Source organism: Sphaeramia orbicularis, chromosome 18 (genome assembly GCF_902148855.1).
Source record: "Sphaeramia orbicularis chromosome 18, fSphaOr1.1, whole genome shotgun sequence".
NCBI classification, from domain to species: Eukaryota; Metazoa; Chordata; class Actinopteri; order Kurtiformes; family Apogonidae; genus Sphaeramia; species Sphaeramia orbicularis.
In genome coordinates, this window is record NC_043974.1 from 30,222,750 (window position 1) to 30,243,100 (window position 20,351).

Below are 20,351 nucleotides of genomic sequence, written 5' to 3' on the forward strand. Positions count from 1 at the left end.
CGTTTAAGTCTTGGAGAAAACTCAAGCCACGTCGCTGTTTATTGAATCTGACTCAGGAGTTCAATGTCAAGTGTTTAATTCGACCCCAGAGAGTTAGCGAATCCCACAGCTTTTACTTTTTACCTTTAGCGTCGGTTCATTGAATCTCTCTAATAACAGGCGGCAGACTGTATCTTAACCTCCATCCCTGTCATCATCTGCTCGTGTGCAGCCTTTTAATTGGCCGAGGCTGGCACAACCATCCGACCCAGCTGTTCGCCCGCTACGTCCCAGAGCCAGACTAGTCTTCCTCGCTAATTACCTCTCGCTGTCTGCAGTGATCTGCAAACAGCTCTTTTCAGCGAATGGCTCTTTTCAGCGAACAGCTCTTTTCAGTGAACGGCTCCCCTCAAAGAGCCAAAAGTCCCATTTTTTTTCATGCCTAAAGAGGAATAAAAACACTCAGGAAAAAAAAAAATCATGCATGAAAGGGTTAAGGTTCTCATAATTTGTGCATGAAAGGGTGTTTCAAAATAATGCAAAAACATAAAAGAGCCAGTCTTTTGAACGGTTCTTTTCAGTGAACGGTTCTTTTCAGTGAATGGCTGTTTTCAGTGAACGGCTCTTTTCAGCGAACGGCTCTTTTCGGCGAACGGCTCTTTTCGGCGAATGGCTCTTTTCGGCGAACGGTTCTTTTCGGTGAACGGCTCTTTTCAATGAACGGCTCTTTTCAGTGAACGGCTGTTTTCAGTGAACAGCTCTTCTCAGTGAACAGTTCGTTTCAGCGAACGGCTCCCCTCAAAGAGCCAAAAGTCCCATTTTTTTTTCATGCCTAAAGAGGAATAAAAAAAAAAAAAATCATGCATGAAAGGGTTAAAACATTGGGGTTTCAAAATAATGCACAAAACATAAAAAAGCCAGTCTTTTGAATGACTCTTTTCAGTGAATGGCTCTTTTCAGTGAATGGTGAAACATAAAAGAGCCAGTCTTCTGAACGGCTCTTTTCAGTGAACGGCTCTTTTCAGCGAACGGCTCTTTTCAGCGAACGACTCTTTTCAGTGAATGGTTCTTTTCAGTGAACGGCTCTTCTCAGTGAACGGCTCTTTTCAGTGAACGTCTCTTTTCAGTGAATGGTGAAACATAAAAGAGCCAGTCTTTTGAACGGCTCTTTTCAGCGAACGGCTCTTTTCAGCGAACGGCTCTTTTCAGCAAACGACTCTTTTCAGTGAACGGCTCTTTTCAGTGAACGGCTCTTCTCAGTGAACGGCTCTTTTCAGTGAATGGTGAAACATAAAAGAGCCAGTCTTTTGAACGGCTCTTTTCAGTGAATGGCTCTTTTCAGTGAATGGTGAAACATAAAAGAGCCAGTCTTCTGAACGGCTCTTTTCAGTGAACGGCTCTTTTCAGCGAACGGCTCTTTTCAGCGAACGACTCTTTTCAGTGAATGGTTCTTTTCAGTGAACGGCTCTTCTCAGTGAACGGCTCTTTTCAGTGAATGGTGAAACATAAAAGAGCCAGTCTTTTGAACGGCTCTTTTCAGCGAACGGCTCTTTTCAGCGAACGGCTCTTTTCAGCGAACGACTCTTTTCAGTGAACGGCTCTTTTCAGTGAACGGCTCTTCTCAGTGAACGGCTCTTTTCAGTGAACGTCTCTTTTCAGTGAATGGTGAAACATAAAAGAGCCAGTCTTTTGAACGGCTCTTTTCAGCGAACGACTCTTTTCATTGAACGACTCCCTTCAGAGAGCCAAAAGTCCCATCACTAGTCACTAAATCTCTGAAATGGCGTGGTAATGGTGCGTTTAAGTCTCGGAGAAAACTCAAGCCACGTCGCTGTTTATTGAATCTGACTCAGGAGTTCAATGTCAAGTGTTTAATTCGACCCCAGAGAGTTAGCAAATCCCACAGCTTTTACTTTTTACCTTTAGCGTCGGTTCATTGAATCTCTCTAATAACAGGCGGCAGACTGTATCTTAACCTCCATCCCTGTCATCATCTGCTCGTGTGCAGCCTTTTAATTGGCCGAGGCTGGCACAACCATCCGACCCAGCTGTTCGCCCGCTACGTCCCGGAGCCAGACTAGTCTTCCTCGCTAATTACCTCTCGCTGTCTGCAGTGATCTGCGATTGGGCCGGCTCACCTCACTCATTTACTGTACCTGTCGATATCCTCCCTCATTTTCATACATCAGTGAAAAATCCGTGAAGTAGCGTAAAGCATCGACCGGAAAGCCGTGCCCTTTCAAGAGGCTTCCGCAAGACTAATGACGGTTAAAAAGCAATCAAGTGGTAGCAGCAGTCTGGGCGGTAGATCTCTGAATTTTATTGCTAACGCCCGGTCACGGCACCTCCGCAGTTTAAATTATTGCTATGTAAATCACCTGAAGTGCTTTGGTATTGGAAAGCAGCAGATTTAAGATGCTGGTGCATGTGCTAAGTAGACAGTATCCCGATATTCACGGAGGCCTTCATTCGAGGGACTAACTCCTGCTATTCATCAGCGTGTCAGTCTACCACCGGTTGGCACTGCATTCTGAGTTCGCTGGCAGAACAAATGAAGTCCTCTCTTGCTCACGTATAAAATGCTTATTCCGTATTTCTGCAAAACTGACGCGAGGTAAAAGTTTCCAAACTGGCTTCTGGAAGAGCCACTTTGTACGCCGTACCTCGTCTTTATTCAGTATATTTATCTTCAGCCAAAAACTTATGCACGCTTCCGGTGTTGAAAATAAAAAGCCCAGAATGTTGATGGGTTAAAAAATAATTGCTAATAGTTAATACAGTGAATAGGAATTGGATGCTTGTGCAGTGGAAGTTTTTACATGAGCTGTTACTGCCCTCTGCTGGTGGCTTTTTGGTGTTGCATGTTTTGGTGAAGCTGATATAACATCTATAATTGCCATTTCTCTTTTTTTTTTTTTTTTTTTAATTTGGAAAGGCAAATGTCCATCACATACATTAAAAATGCTGTGCATTGCAAAGAACATTCCATTAAAATATTAATCAATAAATAAAAATAATTGTTAAAAATGTTTCTGAAAAAACTGTTGTATTATGCAGTTTCCAATCAAGACCTGTTTTTTTAATGTAAAACAGCTAAAACTGTCAATTTCCTGGGTCTCAGGAGGATTTTATCTCCATAAAATGAGTAAAAACTAATATTAGAGTATGATAAAATGTGAGAAAACATTAGCGATTTAGCAATTAGTGGCATTAAAAATGTTTTTATTTCATAGTTTTCACACAGTGTATCACTTTCTGATGATGATTTTTAAATACATGTTTCTTTGCTTCAAAAATTAAATGCATGCTGTCCAGTTGAGCGGACATTTTTGCAACTGCATGAAAAATAGGTTCATATTTACAGGGTGGGGAAGCAAAATTTACAATATTTTGAGGCAGGGATTGAAAGACAGTGTATGACCAATTAGTTTATTGAAAGTCATGAGAATTTATTTGCCACGAGAAAATGTACATAATAGAAAATGTTTTTATTCTATGTGTCCTCCTTCTTTCTCAATAACTGCCTTCACACGCTTCCTGAAACTTGCGCAAGTGTTCCTCAAATATTCAGGTGACAACTTCTCCCATTCTTCTTTAACCCTTTCATGCATGAATTATGAGAACCTTACTCAATATTTTTTCTTGAGTGTTTTTATTCCTCTTTAGGCATGAAAAAACACAATGCAAATGATTTATTTATTTATTTTTTTTTCATATACAGGGTGGGGAAGCAAAATTTACAATGAACATGTAGTTGTTTTTTCTCAGCAGGCACTACGTCAATTGTTTTGAAACCAAACATATATTGATGTCATAATCATACCTAACACTATTATCCATACCTTTTCAGAAACTTTTGCCCATATGAGTAATCAGGAAAGCAAACGTCAAAGAGTGTGTGATTTGCTGAATGCACTCGTCACACCAAAGGAGATTTCAAAAATAGTTGGAGTGTCCATAAAGACTGTTTATAATGGAAAGAAGAGAATGACTATGAGCAAAACTATTACCAGAAAGTCTGGAAGATACTATTAAAGAAGAATGGGAGAAGTTGTCACCCGAATATTTGAGGAACACTTGCGCAAGTTTCAGGAAGTGTGTGAAGGCAGTTATTGAGAAAGAAGGAGGACACATAGAATAAAAACATTTTCTATTATGTACATTTTCTTGTGGCAAATAAATTCTCATGACTTTCAATAAACTAATTGGTCATACACTGTCTTTCAATCCCTGCCTCAAAATATTGTAAATTTTGCTTCCCCACCCTGTAAATATGAACCTATTTTTCATGCAGTTGCAAAAATGTCCGCTCAACTGGACAGCATGCATTTAATTTTTGAAGCAAAGAAACATGTATTTTAAAATCATCATCAGAAAGTGATATATTGTGTGAAAACTATGAAATAAAAATATTTTTAATGCCACTAATTGCTAAATCGCTAATGTTTTCTCACATTTTATCATACTCTAATATTAGTTTTTACTCATTTTATGGAGATAATATCCTCCTGAGACCCAGGAAATTGACAGTTTTAGCTGTTTTACATTAAAAAAAAAAGGTCTTGATTGGAAACTGCATAATGCAACAGTTTTTTCAGAAACATTTTAACAATTATTTTTATTTATTGATTAATATTTTAATGGAATGTTCTTTGCAATGCACAGCATTTTTAACCGTTTCATGCATAGTGGTCACTCCAGTGGACAGCTATTCTACAGCTGTTCTCTTGTATATTCATGGAGTTTGTTGTTCTTTTCTTTTTTTTTTTTTTTTTTTTTTTTTTACGCATATCTTTATTAAAGTTTTAAGACACTACATATATTTTCTGGCATGAATTGGTAACATTATGTAAATCTCTCCTGATCATAAACCCCCAGAATCACAAGCCCTCCCCATAGTTTTCACACAATTTATCAGTAAATACATGTTTCTGTGCGTCAAAAATTAAACGTGTGGTGTCCAGCTGAGTGGATATTTTTGCAACTTCATGAAAAATACGCTCATAAGAATTTTTTTTCATTATTATTTTTTTTTATGTTTTTTATTTATTTTTTTTTTATTATTTTTATTTTATTTATTTTATTTTTTAATTTATTTTTCAGAAGAAAATTTTCAATTGCATTGTTTTTTTCATGCCCAAAGAGGAATAAAAACACTCAGGAAAAAAATTTGATTAAGGTTCTCATCATTCGTGCATGAAAGGGTTAAAGTAAAACTGTCAAACTTTTGTCTCCTACAGAGGACAAAATGCATTTGCTGGGTTTCAGGTGGATATGCAAAAAAACAAAACAAAACAAAACAAAACAAAAAAAGCCTTTTTGTTCCAGAAAACTGTTAATTACAGTCTAATAACAAATAGCAATTGATTTACACTTAAACATGTTAGTGCAGATTAGGTTCATCAAGAACAGCAAAGTTACAGTAATGGTATGAATTGCAGTGTATTATTATGGGATGGTGCATAAGCGTCCACTGTGTTGGCTGATATGAACTAAAACAATAAAACTCATGAATATAGAAGAGAACAGCTGTAGAAGAACTGTCCACTGTGCATGAAAGGGTTAATTACAGCCTTAGTCATTCAAGAACATGAAAAAGGATGGATGCAGGAAGTTTGAGTGATTCAATCAATCAATCAATTTTATCGCAAAATTATTACAGTCAAAATCGACAATTTATTTACAAGATACATTTTGTAATAGGACAGACACCCCAGAAGCAGTCGTTAGCTTATACATGTGATAAGAGACACAATTTACTTTATAATCTTTAATAAGTTAAAATGTTTTAAATAACTACAAATATATTTTAAAATAATTACCTATCTAGCTAACCATGTTTCATTTCAGTCCTATTGTAGAGAGCATATTCCAATATTCTCATGTAATTTAACCCTTTCATGCATGAATTACGAGAACCCTAGTAAATATTTTTTCTTGAGTGTTTTTATTCCTCTTTATGCATGACAAAACAATGCAATTGTTTGTTTGTTTTTTTTTACGAACCTATTTTTTGTGGAGTTACAACAATGTCCACTCAGCTGGACACCATGGATTTAAGTTTTGAAGCAAAGAAACATTTACTTAAAACTAATCATCAGAAAGTGATATACTGTGTGAAAACTATGGAATAAAAAATTTTTAATGCCACTAATGGCTAAATTGTTACTGTTTTCTCACATTTTATCACACTCTAATATTAGTTATTCCTCATTTCATGGAGATAAAATCTTCCCAAGACCCAGGAAATTGACAGTTGTAGCTTTTTTACATTAAAAAATTGTCTTGTTTGGAAACTGCATAATGCAACAGTTTTTTCAGATACATTTTTAAAATTATTTTTATTTATTTATTTATTTATTTTTTAATGGTATGTCCTTTGCAATGCACAGCATTTTTAAAGTAAAACTGTCAAACTTTTGTCCCCTACAGAGGAAAAAATGCATTGCTGGGTCTCAGGAGGATATGCAAAAAAAAAACAAAAAACAAAACTTTTTGCTTCAGAAAACTGTTAATTACAGTCTAATAACAATTAGCAATTGATTTACACTAAAACATGGTAGTGCAGATCAGGTTTATCAAGAGCAGCAAAGTTACACTAATGGTATGAATGTCAGTGTATGGGATGGTGCATAAGTGTCCACTGTGTTGGCTGATATGGAAGTAAAACAACAAAATCCATGAATATACAAGAGAACAGCTGGAGAAGAACTGTCCACTACAGGGTGAGTCAGAAAAAACGCTCTTTTCATTTAAAGAAATTGTACCACTGAAATGGAAATGCTTATTTTTCTTCTGATTATACAGTCATATTGATGTGGTTATTGAGCATGTCTGGTGATTGAATCATTGATTTATGGCATAGCATAACAGAGGGAATGTCCATTGTTTATTGTGCACCGAAATATCTGCCAACACAGTTTATGCCACCGTGAATGAAATTGAAATTGTCAACCATTACAGCATGTTTACTCGACCTTCAACCTGGCTACCATTCAGATTGATGCAAATCTGTGCTCGTTGTCGCACCTCTAACACAGCTCTTCCCGCCATTCGTGTTCATCGTAGGGCTTGGATTTCAGCCGTGATGCGATTTCGGAGTTCCTGAAGAGTTTGTGGAACAGTCTGGTACACACGGTTTTTAAGATACCCCCACAAGAAAAAATCAAGGGGGGTCAAGTCCGGGGATCTAGGTGGCCACTCTCTCTCCTGACCCAAACAGACAACTCGATGAGGAAATAATACCTGCAATCGCTGTGGTCTTGCCATGATGAAAACTCCCTGGGCACTGTCATGTAGGCCTATGTCCTGAGTGTGAAAGCAAAGCCCCGACTCCTGTAATTGTTGTCAATTTCAAGTTTGTTCACTGTGGCATACATTGTGTTGGCAGGTATTTCAGTGCCCAATAAACAATGGACCTTCTCTCTCTTATGCAATGCAATAAATCTATGACTACATCACCAGACATGCTCAATAACCACATCAATATGACTGTATGGTCAAAAGAAAAATCAGTGTTTCCATTTTAGCAGTACAATTTCTTTAAATGGAGAGAGCGTTTTTTCTGACTCACCCTGTAGAGTGACCACTGTGCATGAAAGGGTTAATAGTCAGACATGAGGCTTTATCCACACACATACAGAGTTAATATGATTTGTATATCAGCCATGTGTGGTTTGGGGTCAGGCGTATTTTTGAAGTAGCTGTTTGTTTATGTTTCCTTTTTTTTGTTTTGGTTCATTAGGTCTTATGGGGTTACACCTGTGTTTTTCAACCTTGGGGTCAGGACCCCACATGGGGTCACCTGGAATTCAAATGGGGTCGCCTGAAATTTCTAGTAATTGATTAAAAAAAACAAAAAAAACATATACAAATAAAAAATATACAGTGAATTAAGAGAGACAATCCCAATACGTAAAGCACATGACAAAGTGTGAGTCTGACACTGAAGCACTGTGGTTCTGTTTATCTGTCAAATGTTCATTGTGGTCGGTTTCAGATGCTGCAGCTCTTTCATAATTCGTAGTTTGAGTTCTTGTTTGTTCAGTATTAATTGTCAGCCTTGTAAATCCAAGCTGGACTGACTGTACATATCCTGACCGAGGAAAATCAAATTCTCACTTTGTGCAGTAATCTACACCTGGCTTTTCTGCCTCCGTCCATAATAATATACATTATATAGACTAAATGTTGTCGAAAATTAACGTTTATTTGCAACATAGTGTAGCAAACTATTACATGATCAAAAACTAATTAATTTTAGCAAAAAAAAAGTCTCCGTTTTGAATGTCTGCCAGAAATTTGTGACGTTAAAATGGGGTTACGAGCCAAAAAAGGTTGGGAACCTCTGAGCTAATGCCTCTACTGCCTGAGGGTTCATTCTGTAGAAAAACTGCCTGTGACGACCTCATTTTGACAAACCATGGACAGACAGGTGGGCTAAATATGTGATTGACAGCAAATTATTAAGCACTAATCAGATTCTGCTCTACTTTGTGTCTTGAGCTGAAAAAAATAGTTTTACTTTTCCATATAACAAACCATATAACATCAGATCATCTAGCTTTACATTTAGCAAGATCTGTAGTCTCAATTCAGAATCAGAATCGCCTTTATTTGGAAGTATCTCCAAAGAACACAAGGAATTTTACTCATTAAAAAAAAAAAAAAAAAAAAAACAACTATGCTCTGTCTGTACAACATAATGAACAAGCACAAAAAACACAACTAAAACAGAGTTTAAATAAGTACAAAACTAGTTGTACAAAAAAAATGTATTTAAGTTAAGTAGTGCAATTTAAAAAAAAAAAAAAACTGCAATGGAAAAAAATGTGCAAGGAGAATTGTATTGTATTGTCTTTTAAGTAGTAATGTTTATTTTAGGTACAAAAGTCATTTTGTACTATACTGTAGTGTATTGAACTGTATTGTTTTGTAATGTATTACACTGTCTTATTCTGTTGTGTCCTGCACTTATTCCACTGCATTGCTTTGTATTGCAAGGATCACTGTTATTTATTAATTAAGTGGAGACTGCGGATGAAAATTAGCACTGATGCTAACTTCGGCATCAGGGGTCTCAAACGTGTGGCCAGGGGGCCAAATGCGGCCCACTAAAAGTTCCAATCCGACCCGTGGGATGAATTTAGAAAGTGCAAAAATTCCAGTCAAAGTTGTCAAACTCATTTTAGTTCAGACCAATACGGTCTAAAGTAAAAAAAAAAAAAAGTATAATAACCTACAAAAAATAATGACTCCATATTGTCTTCTCGGTTTGATGTGAAAAAAAGTAATATTACATTATGCCTATAAATAATGACAACTTCAAAATTTTGTCTTTGTTTTAGTGCAAAAAGTAAATATTTACATTTACAAACTATCCAGTAACAATAAAATGTGAATAACCTGAACAAATATGAACAACCTGAAATGTCTAAAGAAAATTCAGCACAATTGGAACTATTTTCTGCCTGTTACTCAGTGTTTAGTGTCTTTGTAGATCCGATCCATAATGCACGTGTACAAATGATAAGTTGAGGCAGAATATTGTTAAAACTGCACTCATTTTTCTTAAGAAATTTCAGTTTTTTCAGGTCATTCATATCTTTTTTGTTTGGATATTTTATAAATTCAGTATTTTCATAATTTAATGGGTTTTTTATGCACTAAAACAAAGACAAAAATTTGGAGTTGTCATTCTTTATAGGTTATGATGCTAGTATTTTACTGGTCCGGCCCACTTGAAGTCAAATCGGGCTGAATGTGGCGCCTGAAAGAAAATGAGTTTGAGACCCCTGCTGTAAATGCTTGATGTTTAGGTGCAGTTTACCAGTGTTGCTCATTCTGCATTACTCCTACTGCAGGCTTCTGTTGTGATAATGATCCTTCATTATGTCTGCTGCGCTGGCAACGACTGAGGAGGGATTATTTTATGTACAGTCTGTTGTTTGCTCTGTTTTGCTTTGTTCTGTTGGGTTTTTTTGTTTTGTTTTTTTCCTATGGTGCTAGCTGCGATTGATTTACACCCATGCTTACTTAAGATTTCTGTACGGACCATTCAGCACTGCACTTGTATTATACAGGGTGTATCAAAAAAAAACTATACATTTTGAAAAATTACCCTCAGTTCTGCATTTGATAATTTTTGGAATTTTCTTTTAAGGACGTCGGTAGGTAGGGGATTGGTGGATATTTGTCCAAATTTACAGAACCAGACCAGTTTTCATGCATGAGTGAGCAGGGCCAAATAGCGCAATCCAAGTTAAAACTGGTTTGCGCAAAGAAGCGTTGGGATTTAAATCCAATCAAAGGTCACGGGAGGGGACAATGGGCATCCATCTTGTTTTCCACAAAATTGCCAGGTTACAGCATTAACACTGTGGCCACCTTTACCCATGGCAGCTGTTCTTGCCTTTCAAAGGTAATTCAACTTGTTTAGGCCTGAAAATGGCACTGAGGACAGACCAGGGTAGGGTTAGGGCTAAGGTTAGGGTTAGGGTTAATTTGGATTGCACAATTTGGCCCTGCTCACTCATGCATGAAAACCTGGGTCTGTAAATTCTGACAAATATCCACCAATCCCCTACCTACCAACGTCTACAAAAAGAAAATCCAAAAATTATCAAATGTGGAACTGGGGGTTATTTTTACCTCTGCCAGGAGATATTGTGATCGCTTTGCTTCGAGTGTTTGTTTGTAGCAGGATTTTCATGAAATTTTCAGGAAATGTTGATACTGGCACAAGGAAGAAATGATAAAATTTTGGTGGTGATCGGGGGGGTGGGGGTGGGGGGGCAGACCTGTCTTGGTGGAGGTCTGTGCTCTCCGAGTGCTTTTCTTGTTTAAAATATATACCGTATTTTCCGGACAACAGAGCGCACCTGAATATAAGCCGCACCCACCAAATTTTAAAAGAAAAAAATATTTGGACATATATACAGGGTGGGGAAGCAAAATTTACAATGAACATTTAGTTGTTTTTTCTCAGCAGGCACTACGTCAATTGTTTTGAAACCAAACATATACTGATGTCATAATCATACCTAACACTATCATCCATACCTTTTCAGAAACTTTTGCCCATATGAGTAATCAGGAAAGCAAACGTCAAAGAGTGTGTGATTTGCTGAATGCACTCGTCACACCAAAGGAGATTTCAAAAATAGTTGGAGTGTCCATAAAGACTGTTTAGAATGGAAAGAAGAGAATGACTATGAGCAAAACTATTACCAGAAAGTCTGGAAGATACTATTAAAGAAGAATGGGAGAAGTTGTCACCTGAATATTTGAGGAACACTTGCGCAAGTTTCAGGAAGCGTGTGAAGGCAGTTATTGAGAAAGAAGGAGGACACACAGAATAAAAACATTTTCTATTATGGAAATTTTCTTATGGCAAATAAATTCTCATGACTTTCAATAAACTAATTGGTCATACACTGTCTTTCAATCCCTGCCTCAAAATATTGTAAATTTTGCTTCCCCACCCTGTAGGTCGCACCTGACTATAAGCTGCAGGTGTCCACGTTGTAACATGAGATATTTACACAGAAAGATGGCAAACGGAAAGAATATTTAAATACAGGGTGACCCAAAAAAACGGGAATTTTTGAAGTGCGTATTGGCAGACATGAGCAAGTGGCAGCACTGTGAGACAGTGACCTTGAGCAAGTGAACACACCCCCATTTTAGTAACCATGGATTTTGTGAAAATGAACAGGGGATCTCAGTCACTGTCACTGCGAATCGTTACGTGGAGATGTTACAATCCTTCGTTACACCTGAATTGAACAATTTTCCACATGTTCAAGAAACCTGGTTTCAACAGGATGGAGCGACATCACACACTGCACGGCAATCGAGAATTGTTCGGCAGATTTGTCCATTTGTGATTTTTTCTTGTGGGGCTATCTCAAGAGTAAAGTGTACACGACTCGACCAAGAACTGTGGATGAGTTAAAACAGAGAATTCAGGATGAAATTCACAGTATCCCAGCTGAGATGTTGCAGCGGTCAATGAGGAATCTCAACAGCAGATTTCAAGAATGCATTCGTACAGGAGGACGCCATCTACAGGAAGTCATTTTTAAAAAATGAAAATTCCATCATTGTTTCTTAAATGGCATGGTTTAAGGTTTCAATTACTATGAATAAAATATTTTTCTTCCATCACTCTTGGTTTTATTGGATTGTTAAAAAGTTCCCGTTTTTTTGTGTCACCCTGTATTTATTTCCATACCTTTACTCAGGGGTGTCAAACTCATGTCAGTTCAGGTGCCACATTAAGCCAAATTTGATCTGCAGAGGGCCGGACCAGTAAAATAATAAAATAATAATATATAAATAATGTCAACTCCAAACTTTCCTCTATGTTTTAGAGCAAAAAAATTTAAATTATGCGATCAAAATGTTTATATCTGTCAACTATCCTTTAAAATGATGTGAATATCATGAAGAAACTGAAATTTCTTAAGAAAACTAAGTGCAATTTTAACGATATTATGTCTCAGTTTATCATTTACACATATACATTACAACTTACAGATCACAGTTTGTAGTAGTAGTTTGTTTTAGTGTAAATACAGTAAAATGACATGAAAATTTTTACATTTACAAAAACAAAAATTTGGTGTTGTGAGTATTTATAGGTTATTCTGATAGACATCACTCCCATCCTTAAATCTCTCCACTGGCTCCCTGTTCTATATCGTCTTCATTTCAAAATTCTGGTGCTAACTTTCCGGGCCCTACATGGCCAGGCCCCTGCATACATTGCTTCCCTGATCCAGCCCTACAGCTCGACTCGTAGCTTGAGGTCTTCAGGACAGCACCTGCTGATGGTTCCATGGACCTGTTTTAGCACACGCGGTGACAGGTCTTTTAAAGCTGTGGCACCACGTCTATGGAATGACCTGCCTCTACACCTACGGTCCATGGACTCTGTAGAGAGTTTTAAAAAACACCTCAAAACCCTCCTGTTCAAAAAGGTTTTTTAGTCTCCCACCTGACCCAGGACCACCACAGACTGACTACACCTTATGTATTCATCATAAATCAAATCAAATCAAATCAAATCAACCTTTATTTATAAAGCGCTTTTCATGCACAGATGCAACACAAAGTGCTTTACAGAATTAAAAACAATTACACAATAAAAACAGAAAAACAATTACAAAGAAAACCCCTCCCTCCCACCCTCCATACTAGACACGCACACACACACACGCCCACACGCACACACACGCACACAACAGGGAGACATGGCATAAAGTACTCCATGTGTCCACCCCCCCCCCCCAGTCTCTCTATATCTCTATCGCTCTCTCTTTTCCCCTCCTTTACTCTCTCTCTCTCTTTAACCCCAACTGGTCAAGGCAGACGGCCATCCTTCAGGAGTCTGGGTCTGCTCGAGGTTTCTGCTGTTAAAGGGAAGTTTTTCCTCGCCACTGTCACCAATCACAAGTGTTTGCTCCTTTAGGATTCTGTTGGGTCTCTGTAAACTTAATTTGATTCTGATTTGAACTGATAAAGCACTTTGTGACTCTGTCTGTGAAAAGTGTTCTATAAATAAAATTTACTTACTTACTTATTTACTTATTTTACTGATCCGACCCATTTGAGATTAAATGTGGAACCTGAACTAAAATGATTAATATCTGTGTAATTTTTGCATTTCATAAATTCATCCCAGGGGCCGGACTGGACCCTTTAGCGGGCCGGATTTGGCCCCCGGCCCGCATGTTTGACACCTGTGCCTTAACTGCTTTTTTCCAAACAGTGCCTGTAACACGGCAGTAAAACAGCAGTAACACAATTGCTTAAAAAACCCAGAAAAGTCATTAATCTCTATCTTCATCTTCCTTCTGCACATTGAAACCACTGAAGTCGTCTTCTTCAGTGTTCTTCAGTTGAACAGCCTCAGAAAGGCTCCGTCACACACCTTCTACATCTCTCTTCTTGTCGCTCTCAATGGCACTTATGTGCTACAGCTCTATTTCCTTCTTGGACAGACAGATCTATTGGTTTTAACTTAAAAGCTGCATCATATGCTTTTCTTCGAGTGTTTTCCATGATGAGGGTTTGTGCATGACACGCAAAATGATTAAGTTAATCTTAAAACTTCTCTTCTTCGCATCACCTCTTCCACCTGTCTATCTCGCTTTTGCGCTTCCCGTTAGAGCGCCCCCTGGAGGCCGTCAGCCCGCAAAAATCTACTCTTGCACCGCATCGTTGAATAAGCCGCAGGGTTAAAAGCATGAGAAAAAAGTAGCGGCTTATAGTCCGGAAAATACGGTAGATGTTTTTGATACACCCTGTATTGAGAAAACTTCAATAAAAAGGTCTTGATCAAAAAACATCCCATAAAAAAGAGGATATGGTCACACCAAGGTTATTATCGTTAACGAAAACTAACGAAATGACAAAAACTAGAATTGACAAAAACCTTTTCGTTAACTGAAATAAATAAAAACTATAATTCCAAATGTAAATAAATATAAAACTAACTAAAACGTATAAAAAATTCTGGATAAAATTCCCTTCGTTTTCGTCTTTGTCAACGTCGGATTGACACAAAAGTGATTTATTTTGCTCTAGCAGGTTTAGCTAGCGGCACCATACGACACTTCACGGTCCGTCACTTCTCGTCACTTGTTTAGTTGTCGTCTTGTCTCCACTCTACCTGGAAACATGGAGACTAAAATTGGGGGAAAGCAGAGTCCTGTATGAGATTTATTTGAATACGACGGCGAAGAAGATAAAAGATATACAAAAAAACTAAAATTAATACTAAAACTAAGCATTTAGAAAAAACATGAAAAGTAATAAAAACTAGCAAACCTGCTCTAAAAACTAATTAAAACGAACTGAATTAGAGAAAAAAAGTCAAAACTAAATAAAACTAAACTGTAATGAAAAATCCAAAACTATTAGAACAAAGCACAAGCACAGTCAAATGAAATCAGATCTGGTTTGTTTTACATTTGACATCATTTCTCCGAACCACGTAGTTAATCCGATGTCAATTTTTTTGCGACACCCTGTATAATTGCAATTTCTATTCGGTATTTGTGCAAAATCTAGCGTCTCTGGTTGTAATTTGCAGCACCTGAACCTGATTTTACCCCAATACTTCTGCTACAGAAAAGCAATTTGCAATGGAATTCAGGCTTGTGACTGTTAATGTGCTTATCACAAGAAAAAAAAACCTCCTTTTGTCCAGATTAATTGTTTTTATTGTTGAGGCGTCTCTGTTGTCCTTCCCAGAAAACAGGCTTTACAGACTTTGGCAATAGAAACGCTCTGTGTTGTTGTTCTTCTTTCTCTGCTGCTTATTTTTATTCCTATGCCAGATACAGTACGGGGCTTAATGGACTTTTATTTCGTCTCTATTTCTCCCTCTATTCGAGGGAGTCTGTATTCTATTCCAAATTTATTTCTCCTCTGTAAAAATGTACATGAGCCTAGAAATGTACGTTAAAAAAATGTCGCTATATCACGAATCGTTGCTCTTCGCCTCGGTTTGAGAGTTTCATTGGAGATAGCAGAGGGTAAAAAAATTTAAAAAAAAATCTATATATGCATATTCTTTGCAGTTTTGGAACTTCTTTTATAAAAGTTCTGATATGCGTGAAGTCTTAGTGATGAAAGTAGAACTCGCAGTGCGGTGAATGGGCGAGGAGATAACACACATATGCTGTGTTTCTTTCATGCGCTCACACACTCTTAAACCCCCGGGGTTTTGGTCATGAGCCTGCTTCATTCCAGTCCTGCAGGATAGACCTCTATTCACTCCCTGCTCAATTAGGAAGTGAACTTTTCCATTTACGTTTTCTCCGCCGATAAGGTTTTCCTCCTTCGCTCCTTAATGAAGCAGTTACACTCAGATGTTCTGGAACATGAGCTTTGCAGTGTGTGTGTGTGGGGGGGGAATCATTTCCATCGTTACTGGTTTTTCCACACCAATTTAGGGTCAAATTTATGCCGTGTTTTTAATTGGCTGCATTCTTTTAAGTCGTGCCTTCAGATAAACTTGTCGATGTTTTTTTAAATTTTTTTTTTTTTATTTCCCATTCGCTCATTTGCGCCCAAGTAAATGAATAAAGCAGCGAGCAAGCGAGCGGCGACTGAGATTAAATGAGACACCCAAGTGGAGAATGACGAGCAGTCGCAAGCAGGCATTGTCTTTGAGTTAAGGGGGAGGCTGAGACAGAGAGGCAGACAGTCATATGAACAGCTCATAGATCTGCCTTCTAATGACTCCCGCTGTGCCATTTTTACCAAAGGCAAGGATTACCAGTAAGCCCGAGTCACATCTTCTCACATGATTCTTTACTCTGCCCAAGGTTTCCTCAGACACATGCACAGGCGTGAGCACATACCGAATGGTAGTGGGGGGGGGGGTGAAGGGGAGGTCGGCTGAGAGCTCCAGTGGTCACGGGATGTGTGCACATGAGTGGAAAATCTTGTAGTCGAATCAATAATAACTCTTAAACTGCAAACATCCATCTGTGTTAATGATTTTTACAAGTATCATGGAGAGGAAGGGGGAATGTCACTGTTTCTCTCGAGGCCGTTATGGTTGAATAGTTGTTCTTCTGTTTTAGGGGCCGTTTACACGGCGTAGGATTCAGTCGACTCCGGGAAGATTTCATTGCGGATTAGCCTTCTGTTAACATGGAAACGGTGCCTAGAGTGCCTGAATCCGGAAACTTTTGATACCAGGGTCCAGGGTGGAATGTTATCAATACGCTCCGCATTTCAGCTCCGCGTTAACGCGAATCGGAACGTTCCGGGGTCAAATATGACGTCACCGCATGCGCGCGCAGCCAAGAACCGCCAGTTAACCCACTCCAGGCCAGTTGGTGGCGGTAATGCGCCTCCAAGCTGGTTTGCCAGCCTCTATGACACAATAAAGCTGCAGAAAAAGAAGGAACAACCACAACAACAATGGCCGGTTTCAGAACAACATACGTGCTGCTAACTGTGCTCAGCTCGTCTGTCCAGACAAAGAAGTCCTGCGTCTTTGTACGACCACTCGCCATTGTTGTTTGTAAATAGTGTTGTCCGCCTCTTCTTCTTCTTCTCCTCATTTAAAGGCTGTCTAAACCAGAAATCGTTTGTGCGCAGGCGCGTGTTTTACCGTCACTGTTTCACTTCAGCTCTACATCGCCAGCTACTGGTCTGGCATGGCCACTACAGCGTATTCAGCCGTCCTCGCGGACTCATGTGAACGCAGATCGTTATCATAGCGGCTTCGTCTTAACGCGGGATGATTTTATAACGCAAAGGAGAAATCTTTGCGGAGTGTTGCCGTGTAAACGTACCCTTAGTGTTCATTGTGTGCCATGTATGCGTTTTATATACACTATATTGCCAAAAGTATTCGCTCACCTGAAACATATATAAACCAGACAGAAACATATATAAACCAGCTAACCAGCAGTAAACCAGACAGAAAAATATATAAACCAGCTAACCAGCAGTAAACCAGACAGAAAAATATATAAACCAGCTAACCAGCAGTAAACCAGATAGAAACATATATAAACCAGCTAACCAGCAGTAAACCAGATAGAAACATATATAAACCAGACAGAAACATATATAAACCAGCTAACCAGCAGTTAAAGCAGACAGAAACATATACAAACCACTTATAAACATATATAACCCAGTTCCTCATCAGTCAACCACACCTTAGCAGATATCTCATATCTTAATCATCTCCAGTTCCATTATTAGCCAACTTTGCTTCAGTTCAGTTCAGCTAGCTGCAGCTAGTAACATCAAATGTTTTTTAACATTCTAACAGGTTCCATACCTCTGTAATTGGATTAGTTTTCATCCTCCTCTTCTCTCCTCTTCTAAACTGTGCAGTTAAGGCCTTGGAAGGCCTTTTCATGGTGATAAACTCTCCAACCTTTACCTGGATGCTAGTTCAACACTGACTGTCATTTAGCTCTGCTCTGTCACTCACACATACACACACACAGTGAGAAAAAAAACAAAAAACAAACCCGACCCCACTCATCACTACAGTAAACCCCAGACAGGACTGTGCTGCTGTGTCCCAGCTTTAGTCTGTATGTTCCAGGTAGAGTGGGGACCAGAAGACCACTGGAAACCACCAATGACCAGACATGACAGACTGTGAAGTGTCGTATGGTGTCACCAGCTCAAATTGCTGGAGCGAAATAAATCAATTTCATATCAATCCGACATTGACAAAGACGAAAACAAAGGGAATTTTATCCCTAATTTTTATACGTTTTAGTTAGTTTTGTAAGCTCACAATACACTTTCAGTTAGTTATGTTTTTTTTCTTTTAATTAGAGTTTTTATTTATTTCAGTTAACGAAAATTTTTTTTTTTTCAATTTTAGTTGTCGTCATTTCGTTCGTTTTCGTTAGCGATTAATACCTTGGACTGGACTGCATTGCATATTCTTCTGCCAGCGCAGAATGTGTGCGTCATCGTGACAGAACAAGACAACGAGCATGCACAGGATGGCAGGAATAAAGTCCAAATGGAATAAAGGGTTTACATGTCCCAGGAATAATTTAGTTCGGAATTAAAAGGGGGTTAAACCAGTGACTTTAATCGGGTTTAAATTTAATCCGAACTTTTCTTTTTTAACAGGAATAAAGTGTTTACATGGGCATCTGAAATAGGATCTAACCTTTAATCAGTTTAAACCAGGAATAAAAGTTGTCATGTAAATGCACGGATTGTGGATTTATTGATGACTTAGTGCTCGGGTAGTTGAGATAATGTTGAGTTGTCATGTTGTCACGCTTCATTGCACATGGGTTGATCACTTTGCAAAAGTGGACCAAATACACACTGAGCAATACTCAGTGGGTATCTGCACAATTTGAGGATTGGTTTTGAAGGCCTATATAAAGGTCCAAAAAAGGCCACCACTGTTAGTCCAGTGAACGGCATCATGCCACGTCTATCACGCGAACACCATCTCCAGGCACTGGGTATGGTGGAGGCCGGTTTGAGCTCCAGTGATATAGCCAGGCCTACGTATGGGCTGTTCCCAACCCACAATCACAAACCTGGCTGAACGCCACAACATCACAGGCTCTGTTGACGATAGACTGCATCCAGGGAGAGAGAGAGAGTGATGACTCCTGACCAGGACCGCTACTGTTGTGACTTTGTGTTTGGCAGGTGCCATTTTCTTTTGTTAAGTTTTTTGTTTTGAAATTATTCTTGAAACTTTAGATTTTTGTTTCTTTATGCCAATATCCTAAACAAATGATTCATATGAAAAAATTCCAGTTTAGGCTTTCAAAAAAAAAAAGTATGTTGAAAAATATGGTCTCAAAGTTTTCATTGACTGTGAGTGTAGTTTTGATTTGGTATGGCTGCTACCTTGGCCAGGTCTCCCTTGCAAAAGAGATTTCTAATCTCAGTGGGACTTCCTGGTTAAATAAAGGTTCAAGGTTCAATTTTTATTGTCATTACATGTATATACATGAAACAAAATCAGTCTACATTGTAAAAATTCTTATAAAAATTTGTCCTATATTAAAATAGTAACAGTAAAACCTAATAATAAATAATACATGAATAATACAGTGCAAGATTAAAATAAAGGTAAACTAGAAGCACTCAGAGAGCGCAGACCTCCGCCAAGGCAGATCAGTGCCCCGGATTTGGATGAAAATTTCAGGAAATGTTGATACTGGCACAAGGGATGAATGATTAAATTTTGGTGGTGATAGGGGGTGGGGGGGTGTGGGGGCCATTGATCTGCCTTGGCGGAGGTCTGCGCGCTGTCTTTTCTAGAAAAGCACTCGTAGAGCGCAGACCTCCGCCAAGGCAGATGAGTGGCCCCCACACCCCCCCACCCCCACCCCCTATCACCACCAAAATTTAATCATTCATTCCTTGTGCCAGTATCAACATTTCCTGAAATTTTCATCCAAATCCATCTATTACTTTTTGAGTTATCTTTCACACAGACAAACAGACAGACAGACAAACCAACGCCGACAAAATCATAACCTCCTTGGTGGAGGTAAAAAAAATACATAAACAAATATCCAATTCTTACACATTATTACAGAGTCAAAAAAGTAAAAACAAGTGATACCAGGCACAACAAACCCCGCCCCTCGCACATATTGTAGCTTATTTTGGCATCGATCCAGCTGATGTCATCATGTCTGTGCATGTGTTGATGTCAGCATATCAACTGCCTCTATATATGTGCCAAGTTTGAAGTAAATTGAAATAAAATTGATGTTTTTATAGACATTTGAAATTTTGCCCATTATAAGTAAATGGGAGAAGAAAAAAAAAAAAATTAAAATTCATAAAAAATGTTGAACTTTGAACTACTTTTCCTAAAATGTTATCAC